The sequence below is a fragment of the Heptranchias perlo genome, chromosome 21 (assembly GCF_035084215.1).
Source record: "Heptranchias perlo isolate sHepPer1 chromosome 21, sHepPer1.hap1, whole genome shotgun sequence".
NCBI lineage: Eukaryota > Metazoa > Chordata > Chondrichthyes > Hexanchiformes > Hexanchidae > Heptranchias > Heptranchias perlo.
The window spans coordinates 31,280,691-31,296,544 of NC_090345.1; the positions used below are offsets into that span (position 1 = coordinate 31,280,691).

At 44.3% G+C, this 15,854-nt stretch overlaps 1 long non-coding RNA gene across 1 annotated transcript; it reads right to left on the reverse strand.

Annotated features, from left to right (window-relative positions):
* Positions 1-714: 714 nt before the first annotated feature.
* On the reverse strand, positions 715-11,549 carry LOC137340316 (uncharacterized). Its single transcript, XR_010966775.1, has 2 exons — positions 11,481-11,549; positions 715-2,544 (listed from the first exon to the last, which is right to left on the reverse strand). It is a non-coding gene; the product is annotated as an uncharacterized lncRNA (long non-coding RNA).
* Positions 11,550-15,854: the final 4,305 nt, after the last annotated feature.

Below are 15,854 nucleotides of genomic sequence, written 5' to 3' on the forward strand. Positions count from 1 at the left end.
CTTGTCTGCATTCCTTTTACCACCCTTACATTACACTCAGCATGCAGTGGAAATGTTTGGCCATCTGTGCAGATTGGCAACTTATAACGTGCCAAACATTTACTGTAGTGTTTTTTTCCCCCTGATAACTCTTGTAGTGCATTTACCTTTGGAAGTTGCTACTGGTGTAGCCCCGTCTTTGGCAAATAAGGCAGCACTGCTGGCTTCAGAGGAACTGTGACCCTCCCGTTGGTTCCTCTTCAAACGCAGCAGTGCTGGAGCACCAGTATATTCCCTGCCTCTGGTGGCACCCACCCTCCTTTTGCCCACACTGCCCAGTGAGGGTGTTTTCTGATTCCAAGTCTGTATCAGCACTTTTTTTAACCCATCAATGAAAGTCTGGCAGCAAGTAACGAAGTTGCAGATATGTGGCTTTCAAATGTCTGAGGCTATAACTGAACCGCTTGAAGTGATTCTGTAATAATAATGCAACGTTAAATTGCTGACAAAATCAGAAAACAACTGCATTGAAGTAATACACAGGTCCTCTCTCCGGTGTTATGCATGAACACAATCAATTAAACTGATGTTATGATACTCCAACATGATATGAAATTTAACCTAAAATATGAGAGCATCACAATGACTATCATTTAATCACCTGAGAAGGAAAGGAAACCCTGAATCAGCCACATTGTGAGGTTACTGAGGCCCATTCCATCTGTACACAAGACGGATGTTTGTATTTTTTTTATTTGTTCATGGGATGTGGACATCGCTGGTGAGGCCGGCATTTATTGCCCATCCCTAATTGCCCTCGAGAAGGTGGTGGTGAGCCGCCTTCTTGAACTGCTGCAGTCCGTGTGGTGAAGGTTCTCCCACAGTGCTGTTAGGAAGAGAGTTCCAGGATTTTGACCCAGCGACGATGAAGGAACGGCGATATATTTCCAAGTCGGGATGGTGTGTGACTTGGAGGGGAACGTGCAGGAGGTGTTATTCCCATGTGTCTGCTGCCCTCGTCCTTCTAGGTGGTAGAGGTCGCGGGTTTGGGAGGTGCTGTCGAAGAAGCCTTGGCGAGTTGCTGCAGTGCATCCTGTGGATGGTACGCACTGCAGCCACAGTGCGCCGGTGGTGAAGGGAGTGAATGTTTAGGGTGGTGGAAGGAGTGCCAATCAAGTGGGCTGCTTTGTCCTGGATGGTGTCGAGCTTCTTGAGTGTTGTTGGAGCTGCACTCATCCAGGCAAGTGGAGAATATTCCATCAGACTCCTGACTTGTGCCTTGTAGATGGTGGAAAGGCTTTGGGGAGTCAGGAGGTGAGTCACTCGCTGCAGAATACCCAGCCTCTGACCTGCTCTAGTAGCCACAGTATTTATATGGCTGGTCCAGTTAAGTTTCTGGTCAATGGTGACTCCCAGGATGTTGATTGTGTGGGATTCGGCGATGGTAGTGCCGTTGAATGTCAAGGGGAGGTGGTTAGACTCTCTCTTGTTGGAGATGGTCATTGCCTGGCACTTGTCTAGTGCGAATGTTACTTGCCACTTATCAGCCCAAGCCTGGATGTTGTCCAGGTCTTGCTGCATGCGGGCACGGACTGCTTCATTATCTGAGGGGTTGCGAATGGAACTGAACACTGTGCAATCATCAGTGAACATCCCCATTTCTGACCTTATGATGGAGGGAAGTTCATTGATGAAGCAGCTGAAGATGGTTGGGCCTATGACACTGCCCTGAGGAACTCCTGCAGCAATGTCCTGGGGCTGAGATGATTGGCCTCCAACAACCACTACCATCTTCCTTTTTGCTAGGTATGACTCCAGCCACTGGAGAGTTTCTCCGATTCCCATTGACTTCAATTTTACTAGGGCTCCTTGGTGCCACATCGGTCAAATGCTGCCTTGATGTCAAGTGCAGTCACTCTCACCTCATCTCTGGAATTCAGCTCTTTTGTCCATGTTTGAACCAAGGCTGTAATAAGGTCTGGAGCCGAGTGGTCCTGGCGGAACCCAAACTGAGCATCGGTGAGCAGGTTATTGGTGAGTGAGTGCCGCTTGATAGCACTGTCGACGACACCTTCCATCACTTTGCTGATGATTGAGAGTAGGCTGATGGGGCGGTAATTGGCTGGATTGGATTTGTCCTGCTTTTTGTGGACAGGACATACCTGGGCAATTTTCCACATTGTCGGGTAGATGCCAGTGTTGTAGCTGTACTGGAACTGTTTGGCTAGAGGCGCGGCTAGTTCTGGAGCACAAGTCTTCAGCACTACAGCCGGGATGTTGTTGGGCCCATAGCCTTTGCTGTATCCAGTGCACTCAGCTGTTTCTTGATATCACGTGGAGTGAATCGAATTGGCTGAAGACCAGCTTCTGTGATGGAGGGGATATCGGGAGGAGGCCGAGATGGATCATCCACTCGGCACTTCTGGCTGAAGATGTTTGCAAACGCTTCAGCCTTGTCTTTTGCACTCACGTGCTGGACTCCGCCATCGTTGAGGATGGGGATGTTTATGGAGCCTCCTCCTCCCGTTCGTTGTTTAATTGTCCACCACCATTCACGATGCTTACCTGATGTTGAAGGAAAAGGTTCAATTATTTATTAAAAAGACGCAGGGGGGAGAATTGGGCACTCAATGTTGCACTGAAGAATTGTCCCCACGCTCGTGTACGTGCTGTGGGAGTCCTGCCATCATAGGTACAAGCCACTGCTCACCCTCACGATGCAGTTCATTCACCATCACTTCATTTACGCATCACTCCACACTTTGTAAAGAATCCTCACTCGCTCAATAAACACTGTATTATCTTTGTTCCTATTGGATCGTCTGTGTAATTTCTATTTACACAGAACTTTGTGTTTTGTAAATATCCTTGTTTTTTATCGGAGTGTTTAACAAGCCATTTTGTGTGTTTGCCAAACAGTTGAATCAATGATGCAGCTGACAATGAAACAAATCATTAAATCTAATTTTTTTTAATTACATCTCTTATTTATGACATTAAGGTGATGAAAATACTGATGAATTGTTCTTTTCCCTGTCCCTCATAAAGGTGTAGTATGGGAGATTTGATGCTTTCATAAAACAAGTGAAATTTCAACTTTTTAATATTTGTTTAATCATTTCCTCTATCCACCTTGCCCCCACCCTCCCAATCCCTTTTTCGTGTGAGGAGAATTTTCTAATTAGAGGCCTGGAGATCTAGATTGCTCAGGGAGGCCCCATAACTATAGCCACTTGTACATGGTGTTAGAGTATGGGAGAGCGGTGCTAAAGTAGTGATGCATGAATTACTGGTGCAGCACACTGCTTTTACCTGTGTGCCACAGTGTCTATTGGAGTACCTGTGGCCCCTGAGCTTCCAGTCATCACTATGCCTGACAAAATGGACGTTGGACGATATTGGAAGCATTGAGTTTAACTTTTTTACATTACACTGTGCCATTGAGAATGGCACTACAGGCTTGCTGAATCACACACTAAAACTACCAGTACATCTTCCAACTTGTTTCAAGGGTCAAGCCTTGGCTCAGTGGTAGCACTCTTGCCTCTGAGTCAGAAGGTTGTGGGTTCAAGCCTCACTCCAGGATTTGAGCATATTAACCTAGGCAGACACTTCGGTGCAGTACTGAGGGAGTGCTGCAATGTTGGAGGTGCCGTCTTTCGGATGAAGTGTTAAACCGAGGCCCGGTCTGCCCTCTCAGGTGGACGTAAAGGATCCTGTGGCACTATTCAAAGAAGAGCAGGGGAATTCTCTTGATGTCCTGGCTGACATTTATTCCTCAACCAAAACAGATTATCTAGTCATTTATGTTGCTGGGTTTTTTTGGGGATCTTGCTGTGCGTAAATTGGCTGCGCATTTTGCCTACAAATGTAATTTGGCTGTAAAACACTTTGGGACATACTGAGGATGTGAAAGGCATTAATATAAATGTTTGTTCTTATCTTTCTCTCTCCTGCTCCTCATTCACAAGAAAGAAAGAACGAACTTGCATTTATATAGTGCCTTTCACGACCTCAGGACATCCCAAAGTGCTTTACAGCCAAAGAAATCAAAATCTCTGTGGTATCCTGGAATCTGCAGATACTTTCACCTTTCTTATTATGACAGACACTATGTTTACCTAACCTGGGCAAAAGGCATCCTCTTGGCGACTGCCTTCATTATTTTCTCTGTGTTGTATGCGTAATGTAGTCTCTATACGTAAATCAGTTTTTGTCTGTAGACTTAAAGGAATGCAGTCTTAGAAAAAGAATTTGCCAAATATATTCTAATGGCGCTTGTCAAACACTGCAACAGGATGACTCAGATCAGGTTACATTATTAAAATATCACTGCAAAGCATTTTCATCTTGTCGCCATGGTGAAAATAACGGGTGGTTCTTCTAGAATTTTCATCCTCAGCAACCAACACACTGAGCCAGATTTTGTCTGAATGACGCACATCGTTACTAACGCGCAAATCAGCCAGCAACTTGTAGTGAGGAAGAGATACCCTGGGAACTGCGAATCGCTTCTCGTTGCGGACGATTTGCGTCGCTCCACCATTAGCTTTGTACTTAACCTCCCTGTGATTTTCATGAAGTTGCTGCAATTGCACATTAATTGACCATTAACCTCGCCACAGAAAGTTAAGTCTAGTAATTAATAGCGTAAGTACCCTTTTAACGACGTGATAATTGTTAATAACTGCCTATCAACCTCTCGTGCCCAGAAAATAAATAATTATAAGCGTGGAGTCTCATTCCTTCAGGTTGTGAATTGTTTTAGGAGATTTTAAAAATGTCAAATTTTAAATTTTTAAAGTTTTTTTCTTACTTTTCCTTTCTGTTTCTGTTTTCTCTCTCTCTCAATCCAATCTTTCTTTCCCTCTCTTTATTTCTCTTTCTGTACCTTCTCAGTCCTTCCGCTCTTTATTTCTCATTCCTTAAATCTCATTGGTAAAGGAGATATACTGTTTGTCCTGTTGTTTACCAAGGTCTCAGATGCCCTGTTTCCCTCGCTGCATCGTAATCAGCTCACTTAGTGGGCAAACATTTTTAAAACCTAAACATGCATGAACAAGTCTAACTAACAGGTCACGCTGTGAGATGCCCTACTCCAGCAAAATCTGGCCCACTATCTCTTTCAGCAAATGAATCCTGTAATCTGATGTCCTGAGCATCATTCTGCAGCGTCTCCACAACAATCTTATAAAGACCTTTTGCCAGGATGTCCAATTGCTCCCATGTTTGACTTAACATATGATTTTTAGCTTTGTAGCAAATAATCATAACATATCATTTGAAGTACACTACAGTTGGGCACTTTATGCCTTGAATCTACCATTTTCATTGTTGGCTTCATGTTCCATTTATTATAAATAAACAGCTGATTTTACAAGTGAAAGCAGTCAAGGCTCTTTGTTAAATTTCTGTAACCATTCATAAAGGTCAAGTGTCAAACGGCACATTAATGGTCGCTGAAGTGATAAATTACCATAAATTAATTTACAATGTGCTACCAAATTGCTGAGCGTGAATGTCAGACCTATCAAACCTCCTGCATTCAGTGTCTTACATGGGATCACAATCTCACACCCTGGCACCTGAGGATTGCCTATGGAGTGTTCCATTTTCCACAGTACGAGTGGCAGGGAGAAGGCCCTGCACAGCGGGGGAGAACTTTATTTCACACTCATGCTTGGGAACCCACAAAAAGAACTTGGCAAAGGTAATAGTGCATCAGTAAGGTGGAGGTGCATCCATGATTCTTAGCCACCTGTTCCCGCCTTTTCCTGATTCTGTGGTGTTCATCCTGATTTCTATCCTCATTCAACATCCACACATCTACACTTCCAGCGAGGTTTGCTGGATAGCAATTATGAGCAGAACCCCAAACCCATTCCTTCCCCAACCCAGAGCACTGAGGCCAGTTATTGTCTCTTACCACCAACCTAGCTGAGATCAGCTAACTCAGATTGAACCTGTGACCTCCCTGGTTTGCTTGGCTCGCTGGATGAATTGTCTCAGCCATCTGGGCAGAGATTAGAATTTTACTGCTTCTGTAGTGTACTTCTCATTTTGAAAACAATGCAGAATTAATGAAAGGCTTGTTTAGCTTGTTGAGGGTTACAGTTTGTTGTGTTTAACTATGTTTATTCCTTGGGTAACGGCTTGCAACTGAAAGTTTCTTGCCTTGTGTTTGTGTAGTGTGATAGAATGCAGGTGATATTGTACTTTTGAGATGGAGAGGTAAATAGTTGCTATTTGCATATTGTTACCAGCAAAAAATGCCTTCTGATCTTGTTTGCCAAGGATATTGTTTGCTTTCTTCAACTCACCGGAACTTGCCAAGCCCACTTGTTCAATTGCTGAGGTGACTCACTTTTGTCACTTCTTGGGGTCGATTTTTTGCAATGGTGGCGGGTTGGCAGCGGGGGAGGGTGGGGGTGAAGGTGCGCGTGGCAAACCCGCATGAACAAAACTTACCGTTTCTGACGTGATTGCTGATGATTAACCTGCTCTTCGGGTTTCACGCCCGGCAGCTAGCCTGAGGGGGGGGGGAGGGGGAGGGGAGGAGTGAAAGATCGGAGGGGGAGGGGAGGAGTGAAAGATCGGAGGGGGAGGGGAGGAGTGAAAGATCGGAGGGGGAGGGGAGGAGTGAAAGATCGGAGGGGGAGGGGAGGAGTGAAAGATCGGAGGGGGAGGGGAGGAGTGAAAGATCGGAGGGGGAGGGGAGGAGTGAAAGATCGGAGGGGGAGGGGAGGAGTGAAAGATCGGAGGGGGAGGGGAGGAGTGAAAGATCGGAGGGGGAGGGGAGGAGTGAAAGATCGGAGGGGGAGGGGAGGAGTGAAAGATCGGAGGGGGAGGGGAGGAGTGAAAGATCGGAGGGGGAGGGGAGGAGTGAAAGATCGGAGGGGGAGGGGAGGAGTGAAAGATCGGAGGGGGAGGGGAGGAGTGAAAGATCGGAGGGGGAGAGGAGGAGTGAAAGATCGGAGGGGGAGAGGAGGAGTGAAAGATCGGAGGGGGAGGGGAGGAGTGAAAGAACGGAGGGGGAGGGGAGGAGTGAAAGATCGGAGGGGGAGGGGAGGAGTGAAAGATCGGAGGGGGAGGGGGAGTGAAAGATCGGAGGGGGAGGGGAGGAGTGAAAGATCGGAGGGGGAGGGGGAGGGGGGAGTGAAAGATCGGAGGGGGAGGGGAGGAGTGAAAGATCGGAGGGGGAGGGGGAGGGGGGAGTGAAAGATCGGAGGGGGAGGGGGAGGGGAGGAGTGAAAGATCGGAGGGGGAGGGGAGGACTGAAAGATCGGAGGGGGAGGGGAGGAGTGAAAGATCGGAGGGGGAGGGGAGGAGTGAAAGATCGGAGGGGGAGGGGAGGAGTGAAAGAACGGGAGGGGAGGAGTGAAAGATCGGAGGGGGAGGGGAGGAGTGAAAGATCGGAGGGGGAGGGGAGGAGTGAAAGATCGGAGGGGGAGTGGAAGTGTGAAAGATCGGAGGGGGAGTGGAAGTGTGAAAGATCGTGGGGACATCGAGTGGGGGGGGTGAAGAGGGGGACATCAGAGAGGGAGACATCGGACATCGGAGCAGGATGCAAAGGTAGGTTCATTTTGTGTTTTAACTTCCTTCTATGGTTTTTTAAAAATTTGTTTTGGTTCTCGTTCCCTGATCTGGCCTGGTTTCACCAGGCATGAATCAGAAGCGTCCAGGTAAATTAAAAATCGTTCTAATCATTTAATCTGTCACAGGTAAAGTGCCTTAGTTACCTCAATGAGGTACATTTGGTTCTTTAACTGTCATCCCGCTGGCTTTAATTGCCGCTGGGACTTCCGGTTTCGGCTCGCCCGCGCACACAGGTGGGTCCCTGGGAAACTCGGAAGTCAGCGGGTTGGAGCAGGCTTCCAAACCCGAACGGGATTTGTGCGATTTTCGGAGCCTCAACGCACCCGCAATTGCCCCCAAAACTGAGCCCCTTGTCTCTGTCTTTAAAAAAAGAAATGGTTTTCAAACCTTTTTTTGTCAATTTATAAGTACAATTTCAAAATTATATGACAAAACAGAGATTGGAATAATTGATATAAAATTTTCAGATTATTTTGGTTTTATTCTTGTCTGTCAGTACCCTTTGGGCGTAGTCATGAAACAGAAACCTATGTAGATTACTAAAATCTGCTTTACATCATATGATTCTGACCTGGGGACACAACAAGTCTAATAAAAATCACATTTCTACATGATTCCTGTATTGCTATGCAGTTGCTTCTGGAACAGTGGCTTATTTGAGAGAGGAATTTGAGATTTACTTTAAATTAAATGAGTTATTTTTATCCCCTGCTTTTGCTAGTTCACTGGCAGTTACACACAAGCTTATTAATAACACATCAATGGAGAACAGCTGAGCAGCCAATTGGAAAAATTGTAATAATAGTTCAAAATTGCCCGATAAATCTCGTCATTGGCTTATAAAGCCTATAAATAATATTCAGTGAATCGATTCAGCTGTGCAATTTGCAAATTAGAGCACTGATGGGAGGAATAAGGCATAGAAAGGCCTGTTTTACCGATGAGACCCTTCAGATTATTGTGGATGGTGTGGGGGAATGAAGAAATGCCCCCTGTGGGTTGAAAGGCAACTTGCCACTTAACATAAGCGATCGCTCGGAGTTAATACAATCTCCATTGTGAATGATGTCACACTACCTTAAATGGGTAGAACAGTCAATTACTTGTGCCAATTATCCTACATCCTGGAAGATTACAGGTATCATCTAGGTTTGTCTGCATAGTATTGTACAGGAGCATTGTTAACCTGAAAGAAGCATTGTTAACCTGAATATATCTAATCGTGCTTGAAGTAAAGTACAAAAAAGAGGTATGAAAATATTTCTGAACTATTACAATAGGCTAGGAACGAGCAGCTGAGAAAGATTGTTCATTAAGCATTCTTGGGCACAGATGGAAATGTGTAAAGTATTCACTCTGATTTCCTATCATCAGTTGGTAAGGTATTTACATTTCATTCTAATAGATCTAACTTTATGTACACTGTGGTGCAGCTTTTGTTTCTATCTGCAAGATTACATCTTCAACAGTACTTACTCTTTTCCTTGGAAAAGAGGATGGCCTTCAGCACCATGCTGGGACAGGTTATTATTGGCACAGCAAATAATACCCTCTACAAGGATACCAATATGGAGATTATTGGCTAGCAGGCCATACAGGGCCTGGAGGATACTGAAGTTTTTGGGGATGGCAATGCTTGGTTACGCAATGATAATTGAATATGTTCACTGTGAGGATAAAAGTAGTGTTTGTGCTTCACCAAAAAACAGCAGGTACTCTCACTGCAACAACAACATGCATAACAATGCCCATGCATCCATTCTGCCTCACCCATACTACTTGAAGCAGACCCCAGACAGATACATACACAGGAACACACACCTGCATACTAGGGTGTCAGTCATGTGAGGATGGAATGTAATGTGAATCGTTGATCTCGTGTGAGGAAGGGACAGACAAGGTAGGAATTGCAAACAGGCCCTCGGGAGACTCAGCATCCTTGGTGTCGACATGCTTTTTTTCTTCTACCAGGCAACTGCTCAACTTTGCCAGTTTTTCATGCTTCCCTTTCAGCATTACAGCTGGGCCCGATCCTGTCCTCTGAGTCAACATCCAGTAGTGGTTGCTGGGTAGTTAACAGACACACAAACCCATCACTGGGGCCAGTTGCAGTGCTGTAACTTCTACCCTGCCTGAGCTTACCATTCAGATCAGATTAGGGATTGAACCTGAAACCTTATGGGTCTGTGTGGCTCAGCTACTAAGTGGCTAAATTCTCTAAGCCACCAGGAAAGCCTGGCAGAAATTAGGAAAAAAAAATGTACTTATGAAAACCTTCTCAGAATAATTGAGAGCACCGAGCACTGGCCACAGGGGATGTGCCAGAGGACTGGAGAACTGCTAATGTAGTACCATTATTCAAGAAGGGGAGTAGGGAAAAACCGGGGAACTACAGGCTAGTGAGCCTAACATCAGTGGTAGGAAAATTATTGGAAAAAATTCTGAAGGACAAAATTAGTCTCCACTTGGAGAAGCAAGGATTAATCAGGGATAGTCAACATGGATTTGTCAAGGGAAGATCATGTCTGACTAATTTGATTGAATTTTTTGAGGGGGTGACTAGGCGTGTGGATGAGGGTAACGCAGTGGATGTGGTATACATGGATTTCAGTAAGGCCTTCGATAAAGTCCCCCACAGGAGACTGGTCAAGAAGGTACGAGCCCATGGAATCCAGGGTGCCTTGGCACTTTGGATACAAAACTGGCTTAGTGGCAGAAGGCAGAGGGTGATGGTCGAAGGTTGTTTTTATGACTGGAAGCCTGTGGCCAGTGGGGTACCACAGGGATCGGTGCTGGGTCCCTTGCTGTTTGTGGTCTACATTAATGACTTGGATATGAATGTAAAAGGTATGATCAGTAAGTTCGGTGATGATACAAAAATTGGTAGGGTGGTAAATAGCGAGGAGGATAGCCTCAGTCTGCAGGACGATATAGATGGGCGGAACAGTGGCAAATGGAATTTAACCCGGAAAAGTGCGAGGTGATGCACTTTGGAGGGACTAACAAGGCAAGGGAATACACAATGAATGGGAGGACCCTAGGCAAGACAGAGGGTCAGAGGGATCTTGGTGTGCAAGTTCACAGATCCCTGAAGGCGGCGGAACAGGTAGATAAGGTGGTAAAGAAGGCATATGGGATACTTGCCTTTATTAGCCGAGGCATAGAATATAAGAGCAAGGAGGTTATGATGGAGCTGTATAAAACACTGGTTAGGCCACAGCTGGAGTACTGTGTGCAGTTCTGGTCGCCACACTACAGGAAGGATGTGATCGCTTTGGAGAGGGTGCAGAGGAGATTCACCAGGATGTTACCAGGGCTGGAGCGCTTCAGCTATGAAGAGAGACTGGGAAGATTAGGTTTGTTTTCCTTGGAGCAGAGGAGGCTGAGGGGGGACATGATTGAGGTGTACAAAATTATGAGGGGCACAGATAGGATGGATACTAAGGAGCTTTTCCCCTTCGTTGAGGGTTCTATAACAAGGGGACATAGATTCAAGGTAAAAGGCGGGAGGTTTAGAGGGGATTTGAGAAAGAACTTTTTCACCCAGAGGGTGGTTGGAGTCTGGAACTCACTGCCTGAAAGGGTTGTGGAGGCAGGAACCCTCACAACATTCAAGAAGCATTTGGATGAGCACTTGAAATGCCATAGCATACAAGGCTACGGACCAAATGCTGGAATATGCGATTAGAGTAGACAGGGCTTGATGGCCGGCGCGGACACGATGGGCCGAAGGGCCTCTATCCGTGCTGTATAACTCTATGACTCTATAGGATCTTGCCTCTGAGATCTGCTTAATATTATTCAACAAGCTTAGACAGTTGCAATCCTCAATGACCTGTTGGATTGTATCTATCTCTGGGGTACAGTTAACACTTACAAGAAAGGCCAGGTAGAATGTTACTTACTGTCCACAGATTAATTCCTCTAATATGGTGGTTAAAGGTCCAGCCAATGTGTTCACCTGGTTCCCACTCTTCCAGGAATCTAGAACAAGTCACTTATTCACTTTGCTTAGTTGAGGACATTTTCTTTTGAATCTGCCTCTGTTTATTTTTTTTTAAACTCATATGTGATAAGATTGTTTTAAATACTTTCAATGCTGAGCCCTCCATTTAGAATAACCACAGGAGAGTATATTTCACTGCCAAATGCTGCTCCAGAGCACCACAATGCCCTCTAGTGGTGAGAGAGCAGTAAGCAACACTGTGTCCATCAGTGAAAAGAGATTACCTGAATACTGTTTTTGGACTCCGATCCTTACACCACATTACACTGATCTAGAATGAACACTCTCAGGGTAATTTTGACTTTGTGCGATAGTGTAAAACGGGTGATTGTGAATCGGAAGCCCGTCTTGCATCTCTCCCGATTTTTAGTTCCATTGAAGTCACATGCTTCCAAAATGGCCCCCCTCTGAATTTGTATTTGTCTGCTGGCTTCATGGGCCATTAGTGTCAGTTCAGAGCCAAGTGTGGAATTTACTGATCTGTTCAGGTTTGGGTAGATATTTTTGTTCAGCCTACTGTGAAATATTGGTTTACAGTTCAGATTTTTAAAAAGTGATTTAAACGTTTGAAGCTTGTGTTCAAACCAATGAGTTGCACTGAGATCACAGAGCAGTAACATTTCAACACACCTGCTAATGGTGACTAACACAGGGAAGCACTGAACAGTGACAGTTTCATGTATGGCTCCATTCCCATTCTTATCAATGCAAGCCCAAATTATTGACACATGTCTCCATGATAATGGAAATGATCAAAACCCAAACTAAACCTTAACAGGATAGAAAAGCACCATTGACTAGAGTAGAGGCAAGAGACCTCGCATAATCACAGCAAAACCCGGCAGTGCTCAAGTGCTTAAACCATATTCCTGTGATACACTGGCATTGCAAAACTATGTGTCATTCAATTAGTTACATCTTAGTTTTATTGCTCTCTATGTTCATGGTCAATTTCTTTTCTTATTGAAATGACGGTTGTCAGTGTTGGGAAACAGAATTATTTATAGTTTTTGGCATCCACTATTAGCATCAATGAGTCACAGAATAGATACACTATGGGCTAGAGACAGAGTAAAGCTCCATCTGTTTCAACAGATGAGCTTTAAGCTTGACCTGAGAACAACAAATGTTTCCATTTCACACCCACTACATTAACAACTTGCATTTATATAGCACCTTTTAATGTAACAAACATTCCAAGGCACTGTACAAATGGAAATCGATAGGGCTACAGATGTCAAACCATGGGGACTGATTAGGAGGGATGACCGAACACTTGGTTGAAAAAGATAGATTTTGAGGAAGTTTTTAAAAGTAGGAGTTCCTAATGTTGGAATTGTACAGGAATAGGCCATTCAGCCTCTTGAGCCTGTTCCACCATTTGATTAGATCATGCTTGATCTGTAACTCAACTCCATTTACCTGCCTTTAAGCCAATTCTACAACTGCTTACTGATTGATGGAGCACTGGTGCAAAATATTTTTGGGTCCCTGTGAAACTATCCTTCCTCCTTTCCTTCCAACCTTTTCAACTAGCTGTGGAAAACCTTCCCATTGATTATGATCTGCTCATGCTGCAAGAAATTATTCAAACTATCAACTCATTAAAGCGTGCTGGTGCATTTAGTCCCTCTAAACTTCTGGCACATGGGGGAAGGTTCATATGTGACAGAATCTGTATCACACTTCTATTTGCTAAAATGTAGGATTACACTCTATTAAAACAGGTCAGGTGCAAGTAAATCCAGTCTTGCATAACCACTGAGTTGGATATGATAACTGGAAAAATTGTACACTACTTCAGAGTTCTGAGAAGTCTCCGGTGAGCATCTTACTGAAGAATTCAAGGTTACCAACATTATATTTCATAGAGATTTTCTGTCTACATTCCCATTTGTCACCACCAACCGTGTCTTGCTAAAGGTTCACACCAACCATAGATTTCTATCATGCTTCAATAGATCAAACTGCTCTTAAATAACCTCGAGTTTTCCTGTGACATAGCTCTAATTCAGCTGGACACTGACAGTGAGCAAGAACTGTGATTTGATCATGGCATATTAAGTAATCTTAAAGGTGAGTAATATTATTTCTACATGTATTATAAACAGTCCAGCAACAAATGACCTAAGAACACTGATAGAGTTGGACTTTCAGCATCCCACATCAGTGATCAGATCAAAAAATGTCCGAAGTTGTATACGTCATTGCCAACGTCATGTGTTTTTGAAACTATATTTTTAAAAAATTGGAAATTCAGTATACTTGTAATCATCGTGACTGTTCGTTCTGCTCAACACAAAGATGTGGATCCTGACACAAGCACTGACAGCTTTATTACAGATTTCAACAGGATTGCAATCTAACAGCAGTCTTATCATGATTAAAAAGCCAAGGGATCGCATTGCGTGGGATGCTTTGCGTTCTGCAACAGTGAGGAACTGGGCACACCAGATATTATGATGCCAGCTCATCAATGTCATTATAACAAGCTCCCTGTACTGTTGGTGCCTTGTGCAGGGTGTGTGACTATATGGGGGGGGGGGGGTGCAGGAAATTACTTATAATGCAGTCCTTAAGGGCAATTAAAGGGATGCTGCTCCAAATAAAGGGATTATAATGCTGCTTCCAAAATGTATTCGTAGTTTCGAGCTGGAAGAAATACAAAATGCCAAAATGCAGGTTCTGACTTTGTAAGTATAAACCAAATACAGTCTCTACTGCCTCATATTTCACAACCGCAATGAATTTAAAATATTTTGGGTTTGTGCAAAATGTGTGTTTATTTATATTTCAGGGTCAATAAAGGGGATTAAAATTGTTGAATATTCTAAAAGGCTTTTCACAAGGGTTTTCAGCTTTTCCAGTGCCTGTACAGGGGACAAGGTGATGTATGAGAGTGAGAGCACCACACAGCATCCTCCATTTTTCTCCGTGCAGTTTGCAAGCTCCAATACACAGCTACACATCCTGGAGGACGCACTTACTCAGCATGAGGAAGTAGCACCGGTTGAGTGACAATGCATAGGCGAGGAGGAGCAATAACCTGCTGCTCAGAATGCTACATGGATGCCATCTGCGATGCCCTGTGCTCTTGGGATCCCTGTCACCTGGTTAAAAGTTCTGTGCCTTGTCAGGCTGATGCTTCCTTTCCACGTGGAAATAGGGAAGGTGATGAGTGTGTTGTAGGGCAGCCAAATGTTGATGAGTCCAATCTATATGGACAAGCAGTGCCTTCTTCACCCGCCCCATGGTACTACTTACTGGCTGACATTATACCCTCTAATCAAAAGGTTCTGCAGTAAAAAAAATGAAACAAATGAAAAGTAGTAAAAGAACTAAGGAAGACAGGTGTTTAATATTTTTATATACAGGTGAGCCTGGGAGCTTGATAAAGGCGATAGTCTGACGTGTGTGTTTTGGGGGGAAAATAATCAAAAAGGCTGATGGAATATTAGCCTTTATATCTGGAGAGCTAGAATATAAAGGCGAGGATGTTTTGCTACAGCTGTACAAAGCCCTGGTTGGACCACATCTGGAGTACCATGTACAGTTCTGGGCACCACACCTTAGAAAGGATATATTGGCCTAGGAAGGAGTGCAGTGCAGATTCACCAGAATGTTACCAGGGCTCCAATGGTTAAATTATGAGGAGAGCTTACATAAACTAGGCTTGGATTCCCTGGGATACAAAAGGTTAAAGGGTGATTTGATTGAGATTTTTGGGATTTTGAAAGGAATTGATAGGGTAGAAAGAGAGAAACTTTTTCCACTGGTGGGGGAGTCTAGGACAAGGGGACATAACCTTAATATCAGAGTCAGGCCATTCAGGAGAGAAGTTGGGAAACACTTCTTCACAAAAAGCAGTAGCTGCTAGCTCAATGAATAATTTTAAATTTGAGATCGATAGATTTTTGCTCGCCAAGGGTATTAAACGATATGGAGCCAAGCTGGGTAAATGGAGTTCGGATACAAATCAGCCATGATCTCACTGAATGGCGGAACAGACTTGAGAGGCTGAATGGCCTTCTCCTGTTCCTACGTTCCTATCTACTTTGTTCTCTGTTTCCAATATTTCCAACAAATAAACAAAGTGATTGGATCAAATCATTTCATCACTTGCTCATGCATTTCAAGACATTAATCTGGCAAGTGCTTTGGATTTCACTCTTTGAAGAAACTCACGTGGCCAGCAAAAATCAGACAAAACAGTCGCAGGCTGTGGGGAGGAAAGGGGCCTTCTCGTGTAATTGTGAATCACAGTGAAATATTA